This window comes from Macrotis lagotis, chromosome 3 (genome assembly GCF_037893015.1).
Source record: "Macrotis lagotis isolate mMagLag1 chromosome 3, bilby.v1.9.chrom.fasta, whole genome shotgun sequence".
NCBI lineage: Eukaryota > Metazoa > Chordata > Mammalia > Peramelemorphia > Peramelidae > Macrotis > Macrotis lagotis.
In genome coordinates, this window is record NC_133660.1 from 165,952,305 (window position 1) to 165,959,451 (window position 7,147).

At 38.0% G+C, this 7,147-nt stretch overlaps 1 pseudogene; it reads left to right on the plus strand.

Annotated features, from left to right (window-relative positions):
* Positions 1-704: 704 nt before the first annotated feature.
* Positions 705-1,626, plus strand: LOC141516308 (small ribosomal subunit protein uS2 pseudogene; annotated as a pseudogene).
* The last annotated feature ends 5,521 nt before the right edge of the window (positions 1,627-7,147 follow it).

Sequence of the window (7,147 nt, forward strand, 5' to 3'; positions counted from 1 at the left end):
TTTTTTTATAATTATTCTTTCTATTCTGTCAATGAAATGACTTTTGTTTCTTGTCCCTTTTGTATATTGGGCATAAAGATGGTTTGGTGGGGTTTCACTCGATAACCCAAACAATACACCACACTTGTGAGCTGCAGAGTGGTGCCAGAGACCTGTGATATTCTTTGGGGTCCAGAGCTACAACTTGTATGCAATAGAAATTGTTCTAAGTAAGGCCCCTATTGAAATGCCTGCTTACTCATAAACAATATTACCCAATAGAGCAAATATTCCAAGGTAGTAAGATGAATGCTAGGCTCCAATCTTTGCCAGAGAAAATTAGATGATCTTTGATGGGCACTATACAGTCAGAATGATAACCAAACATAAAAGTAACCAGGGATATCTCCGGATATACAATTGTCACTGGGAATAATAAGTTTATCTATTTCTTTTTTATTTTTTTAGATTTCTTTTTTATGTAATTTTATTTTTTCAATTTCATGCAAAAATGGTTTTCGACATTCATTTTTTTGTAAACATTTGAGTTTCATTCTTCCATTCTTCCATTCTTCCTCCTTCCCTTCTATCTCCCCTCCCCATGACAGTGACATAGTTTATTTATGTACAATTACATTTGACAGAGTTCCACCCTTTCCACGCTGCCCAGAAGAGGGGTCCATACAGCGTTGTTCACGGTTTCCATAGTAACTTTCAAGGGAAACTTTCACAATGTCCAGAGCCCTGAATGTCTTGCAGATGAAGGAGGAGGATGTCCTCAAATTCCTCGCTGCAGGCACCCATTTGGGTGGCACCAATTTGGACTTCCAGATGGAACAGTATATCTACAAAAGGAAAAGTGATGGCATCCATATCATTAATTTGAAGAGAACTTGGGAAAAGCTTCTGCTGGCAGCTTGTGCCATTGTTGCCATTGAAAATCCAGCTGATGTTAGTGTCATCTCATGCAGGAACACTGGCCAGAGAGCTGTTCTGAAATTTGCTGCTGCCACTGGTGCCACACCTATTGCTGGATGCTTCACCCCGGGCACCTTCACTAACCAGATCCAGGCAGCTTTCAGGGAGCCTCGCCTCTTGGTGGTCACTGATCCTCATGCAGATCATCAGCCTTTTACTGAAGCATCATATGTTAACCTTTCAACCATTGCACTGTGCAACACAGACTCCCCACTTCGCTATGTGGACATTACCATTCCATGTAACAACAAGGGAGCTCACTCAGTGGGTCTGATGTGGTGGATGCTGGCCCGAGAAGTCCTGCAGATGCGTGGTACCATCTCCCGTGAGCACCCATGGGAGGTCATGCCTGATCTTTACTTCTACAGAGATCCAAAGGAGATTGAAAAGGAAGAGCAGGCCACAGCTGAGAAGGCAGTGACAAAGGAGGAATTTCAGGGTGAATAGACTGCACCTGCCCCAGAATTCACTGCTGCTCAGCCAGAGGTGGCTGATTGGTCTGAGGGCATCCAGGTGCCATCTGTGCCCATTCAGCAGTTCCCTACTGAAGACTGGAGTGCTCAGCCAGCTACTGAGGACTGGTCTGCAGCTCCTACTGCTCAGGCCACTGAATGGGTAGGAACTACCACAGAGTGGTCCTAAGTTTTACCCAGATGCTCTAATAGTGTTGGAAAAATGCTGATGTAAAATAAACATTGGTTTCTTAAAAAAAAAAACAGAGTTCCATATTAGTCATGTGAAAGAAGACTCAGAACTAAAGGGAAAAAAAATCATGAGAAAAAACATAAAAACCAGTTTTAAAAAGTGAAAATAATTATGCTTTGGTCTGCATTCAGACATCATTTTTTCCACTGGTTGTATCATCATTTTTCTTGCTTCAACCCTCTGAAGTTACTCTGAGAGAATCAACCTCCCCTAGATTTTCAGAGAGTCACATGGAAGCAAGGAACACCATGGGACACTTAATCACAGGGATTTGAAGCCTTTAAACTTTGAATAGTGTTTTGCTTTACTAAATGAGCATTGCTGTTACACTTCCTCAATCTTTGAGTCCAGCAGAAAATAATCAGAGGGCCTGGAAACAGAACGATCCTGCCCCTGACTCTGCACATACATGTATCTCTATTTAAAATGACATGACTAGGGGTGGCTAGGTGGCACAGTGGATAAAGCACCAGCCTTGGAGTCAGGAGTATCTGGGTTCAAATCCGACCTCAGACACTTAATAATTACCTAGCTGTGTGGCCTTGGGAAAGCCACTTAACCCCATTTGCCTTGCAAAAAAAAAAAAAACCTAAAAAAAATGACATGACTAGAAATCCCTGCCAAAAGCCCAATATGAAGAGACTTTGTTCTATATTCTCTCCTGAATCCCTATCAAAAACAGTAGGAGCTGACTCTTCCTTCAGCTACTGATAACAGTCTTACTCTGTTAGGAAAACAGATCACAGTCTTATAAGTCTTTTCCTTCTACATACACATTGATCCTACTCAGAGCAGAACTCTAGTTACTCATTGACAGACATTAATTCTAATAATACATGCCCACTTGATTGAATCAATGAACCAATTGTTCTAGATAATTTTCACTGTCATCTTCAAACCAGAAAGGTCAGATCAGGACTGAGAAATCTTTGGTTGGTGACTGAGGAACATTTTTAAAGGCACCTTATGATTAATATGAATGTTAAATTAATAAGTGTTTAAACTGGGCTTCAAACTCAGTTCTTCTATTCCATGACCAATATAAACTCTCTCTAATTTAGCAAGAAATAGTTCAAGTAATTTTGTTCCAGTTTTTCAAGCTGCTTTCTTTGCTTCATGAAGAAGAAAGGGAGTAACACATGCATAAATACACAAACACAGGCAACCAACCCAAAAATCTTTTCTTCCTAATTAAAAATTAGAGCACCATAATGAGTGTTACTAATAGGCAGAAATAAGAAAAATAATTTTTATAACACACAACTCCCTTTCCTTCCCTCCTTCCTTGAGGAGCTATTGACAAAATGATTAAATGGTCAAATTTCAAACAGCAAGATGGAGAAGACTTGAAGAACCTCCAAAATGCATCATCTCTTGAGATAATCACTCTCTGAATAATCCACAATTGCCCACAGGGCTCCTTTGATTGATGAATCCCAAAGTCATCTTGACAATTCTAGGGAGAAAGGTTAGGAGAATGCTATTATTTTTGTAAGGTGGCTTGTTATTTATGATGCAGTTGAAATAAGCCAAACAACGTCTCCCAAGACAATACAAGAGCAGAGGAAAAAAAAATTTTAGCACTCAGTATGCTAGTGTAAGCCTTGTCTGTCAAACACCTCTATTATGATGGAGTTTGTATTATCACCCCATATTCTCAAAATCAAAGAGAATGTGGATCCTTGGTGATGGCTAGAACTCAGGTTCAACAATAAATAAAAGTAAAAATATAATTGGATCGGAATACCTGTCAGATTCATTTGAAAATATGCTTTTAAAAATGCAAAAGAAAACGTTTACCCTGTTGCCTAATTTCTTCTCATAAGTTTTATATTGATGTCCTAGCAGCAGCAATTCTATACAAACAAGCATCTGGGGTGGCAAAAAGCTTATGAGACTCAAAGGAAGTAATACAAGAAGGGTTTTTTTTTAACTTTATAGCTTTGAATTTCTTTAATGATATTTTACAAAAGAGGTTCAAGAATAATTTTGATGAGGAGGAAATGCACACATGTTTCAATCCTGTAAAAATCTATGTAGCAGTAATAAGATTCAGGCCTCTGGGAAACATGCCTTCCCTTATAATTCTCTAGAGTCAGAGGAAATGAATATTCATGCAAGGAAGCTCTCTCAAGAATATCATTATTAAAACAGAGTTGCAGAGGGAAATTGCAACAAGATTTTCCTTTCATCAGCTTAACTTTACAGAAATTGTATATGTCACATCCCCAGGAAAACATTTCATTCGTGGTTGAAGATAAAATGAAAATGTGGTTGTCCTTGCAGCTAACAAGAATCTTGTTTTTCCAATACAGATACAAGAAAGCTTAAAAAAACAAGTACAGGGTAAATTATACAAATCCAGGCTTACCAAGGCCTCCATCAGGAAGATATTTCACTTAAGATTTCTTCAGTTTAAGTTATCCCAAATTCAGAACTCACAATTTATTTTTGTAGAAGCTTCTATCATGCAAGTCTTTGTTTATTCAACAACACATATTGAATACATCTTTGTATCCTCAGAGCCAAGAGCAGTGCTGGCCACAGTTACTTAATAAGTAATCATTGATTGATTGAATGATCTACCATGTACAAGTCTGCCCTGGACCATTGCAATTGCAGAAAGGAATTGACTGTCTATGACAATCTGAGGAACTCTTCAGCTCGCATATATTTGTATCTTATGAAATCATACCATCCAAATATCAGCTACTACCCCAACAACTAAAACTCTGGGAACTGGCTGACTAGGATGTCTCTGGGATTTTGGCACCTACTCTCTCCCCTAGTTATCCTGGAGAAGGACCTATACTGAGCAGGGAAGGCGAAGGACCTCCTCAGCCAGCTTGAAGAAGTATTCCCCCTTCCAAAGTAATAAAGGCTAGTGCTCAACCAGACTCTCCCTATCCAGGTGCTTAAGGGTTTGGTGCCAACAGTGGTTACACTGGTCAGATATAACTATCACCAGTTACATGGGTCCTGCCTGGCTTTTCCTTATCTCATTTTGGCGCTTCTATAATAAACCATAGCATTGTCCTTCATTTCAAATCCTTCTACATCCACTTTAGTGTACTCTTGTCTCTGTTTTTCCACCTTGTCTTCCATCACTGATACAACCTTAGATTTGAGTTACAGAATACCTGCCTATTAAATCCTCTGACTCTAATGTTTTTTTATATATTATTTCTTTCTCTGATTGCCCAACTCTTCCCACCAGATGGAGGTCCTTAGCATCACACTTTCACTAGCTAGGAAAGCTCTTGCAAACAAATTAAATCAGAGTAGCTCTAGACTGAAGCTTCTTCATCCCCTCAGCCTTCTTTCTACAGTTGCTTCCACATTTTACTAGTAAATTAGAAGGGTGTTGCTACAGAAAGGAAGAGCAAAGTTATCTATGGGGCAGGGCAATGGGATAGCAGTTTTTTGGTTGGGAATCAACCAGGTAAAGATTTAAGACTCATAAATGGATTACAATGGAGTTTCTAGAGACTAATTGATGGAAGTATTAATGTGTCTCCTCAAATTCCTAACATATGCCAGAGAATGTTTTAGAGTCACTTTTAGAAAACCTATAATTTCTTTTTTTTAATATTTAAATATTTATTTTTTCCTGCTACATGCAATGGTAGTTTTCAACAATCATTTTTTTTCACAAGGTTTTGAACTTTATATTTTTCTCCCTCCTTTCCCTCCTCTACTCACTGACAAAAAGTCATATAATATAGGCTCTACATTTATAACCGTGCTAAACAGAGATCCATCTAAATCATGCTGTGAAAGAAGAATCGAATCCAAATGGAAGAAAAAACAGTAGAGAGAAAAACAACATAATACATGACAACTTTTAAAAACTAATGATAGTAAGTTTTGGTCTGCATTTGGACTCCTCTCTAAATATGGATAGAAGTTGTCATCACAAGACTTAGAATTGTCTTTGATTGTTGTTTTACTGAAATGAACAAGTCCATCATAGTTGATCATGTATCCATTGTTAGTGTGTGTAATATTCTTCTGGTTCTACTCACTCTACTCAGCATCAGTTCACACAAGTCTCATGATTTCTTATAGAACTATAGTGTTCCATAACATTCATATGACACAATTTGTCAGTCACTCCCCAATTGATGGGCATCCCCTCGATTTCTAATTCTTTGCCACTATGAAAAAGCCACCATGAATGTTTTTGTACGTGTGGGTTATTTGTCCTTTTTCATGATCTCTGAGGATATGGACCTAAGGATAGTATTGCTAGGTCAAAGGGTATGCACAATTTTATTGCCCGTTGGGCAGAATTCCAAATTGCCCTCCAAAAATGTTGGATTAGTTCACGATTTCCCCCAATAATACATTAGTGGAAAACCTATAATTTCTGTACAAAGGAGTACTTGACTTAACTAGAATATAAGATGCCAGCTTGGGAAAGAGGAAAAAAGATGTTTTAACTCATGGTGGTACCATTTAACTTGTACTAATTGACATATTGGTACTAACTCAAGCTTGGGATCTCCAGGCCCAGGATAGGTCCCAAAGAAGTTATAATTTCTAATGAGGTATAAAAATTCTAGGTCATGTTCTGTGCTTGAACTGGCCCTGAGCTCAAGAACTAACTACAAAGTTGATGATAAAGAAGTAGACAGAAGGGGGGAATTGGAGGAAGGAGGAGGGAAAGAAAGGGAGAAGGAGAGAGAGAGGAAGACAGAAAGGGAGATAAGGAGGAGAAAGGAAGAGAGAAAGAAAAGAGGAAAGAGAGGGAAAAGAGCAGAGAGAGGGAGGAAGGAGAGAAACAAAGGGAGAGGGAAGGAGAGAGTGAGTGCAAAAAAAACAACCTACCATTCATCACATTCTGATGAAGTATAATTATGAATAGAATGAAATATTCATGAGATCATATTTTCATTATCTTTCTCCACATGGTGGACCCCTAAGCAAGCTAAAGTAGGAAAAAAAGCAGAGTATTAGATTAAAGGAAAGAGTGAATGGGAAAAAAAAAACTTGAAATGCACCAAAAACCAATATATCAGGAAAGAAAGAGTAAGCAATACATGTCCCAACATCTCAGGCTATGTGAAGAGTTGGAGAAAATTAGTATCTGATGTCAAATTCTCAGTGACTATTTCTCAATTTTGTTTGAAATAAAAAAGAATACATGACTTATATCTATTATATCTGATAAAATATAAGGAGCAATCTAGGTCCAAGAGAATAAAGAATAATAATATTTGACATTTATATAGTACTTACTATTTGCCAGACAACAGGCTAAGAGCTTTATAATTCTTTCATTGGAACCTCACAACAACCTTTGGAGGTAAGTATTATTATTATTGTTGTTGTAATTATAGGTTAGGAAATCGAATAAAATTGAGGTTAAATGAAATATCTAGGGTCACACAACTGATAAATATCTGAGGCATTATTGGAACTCAGTTCTTCCTGACCCTAAGAACCATAATCTACTGTGCCACCTATTTTCCATACAGCACAC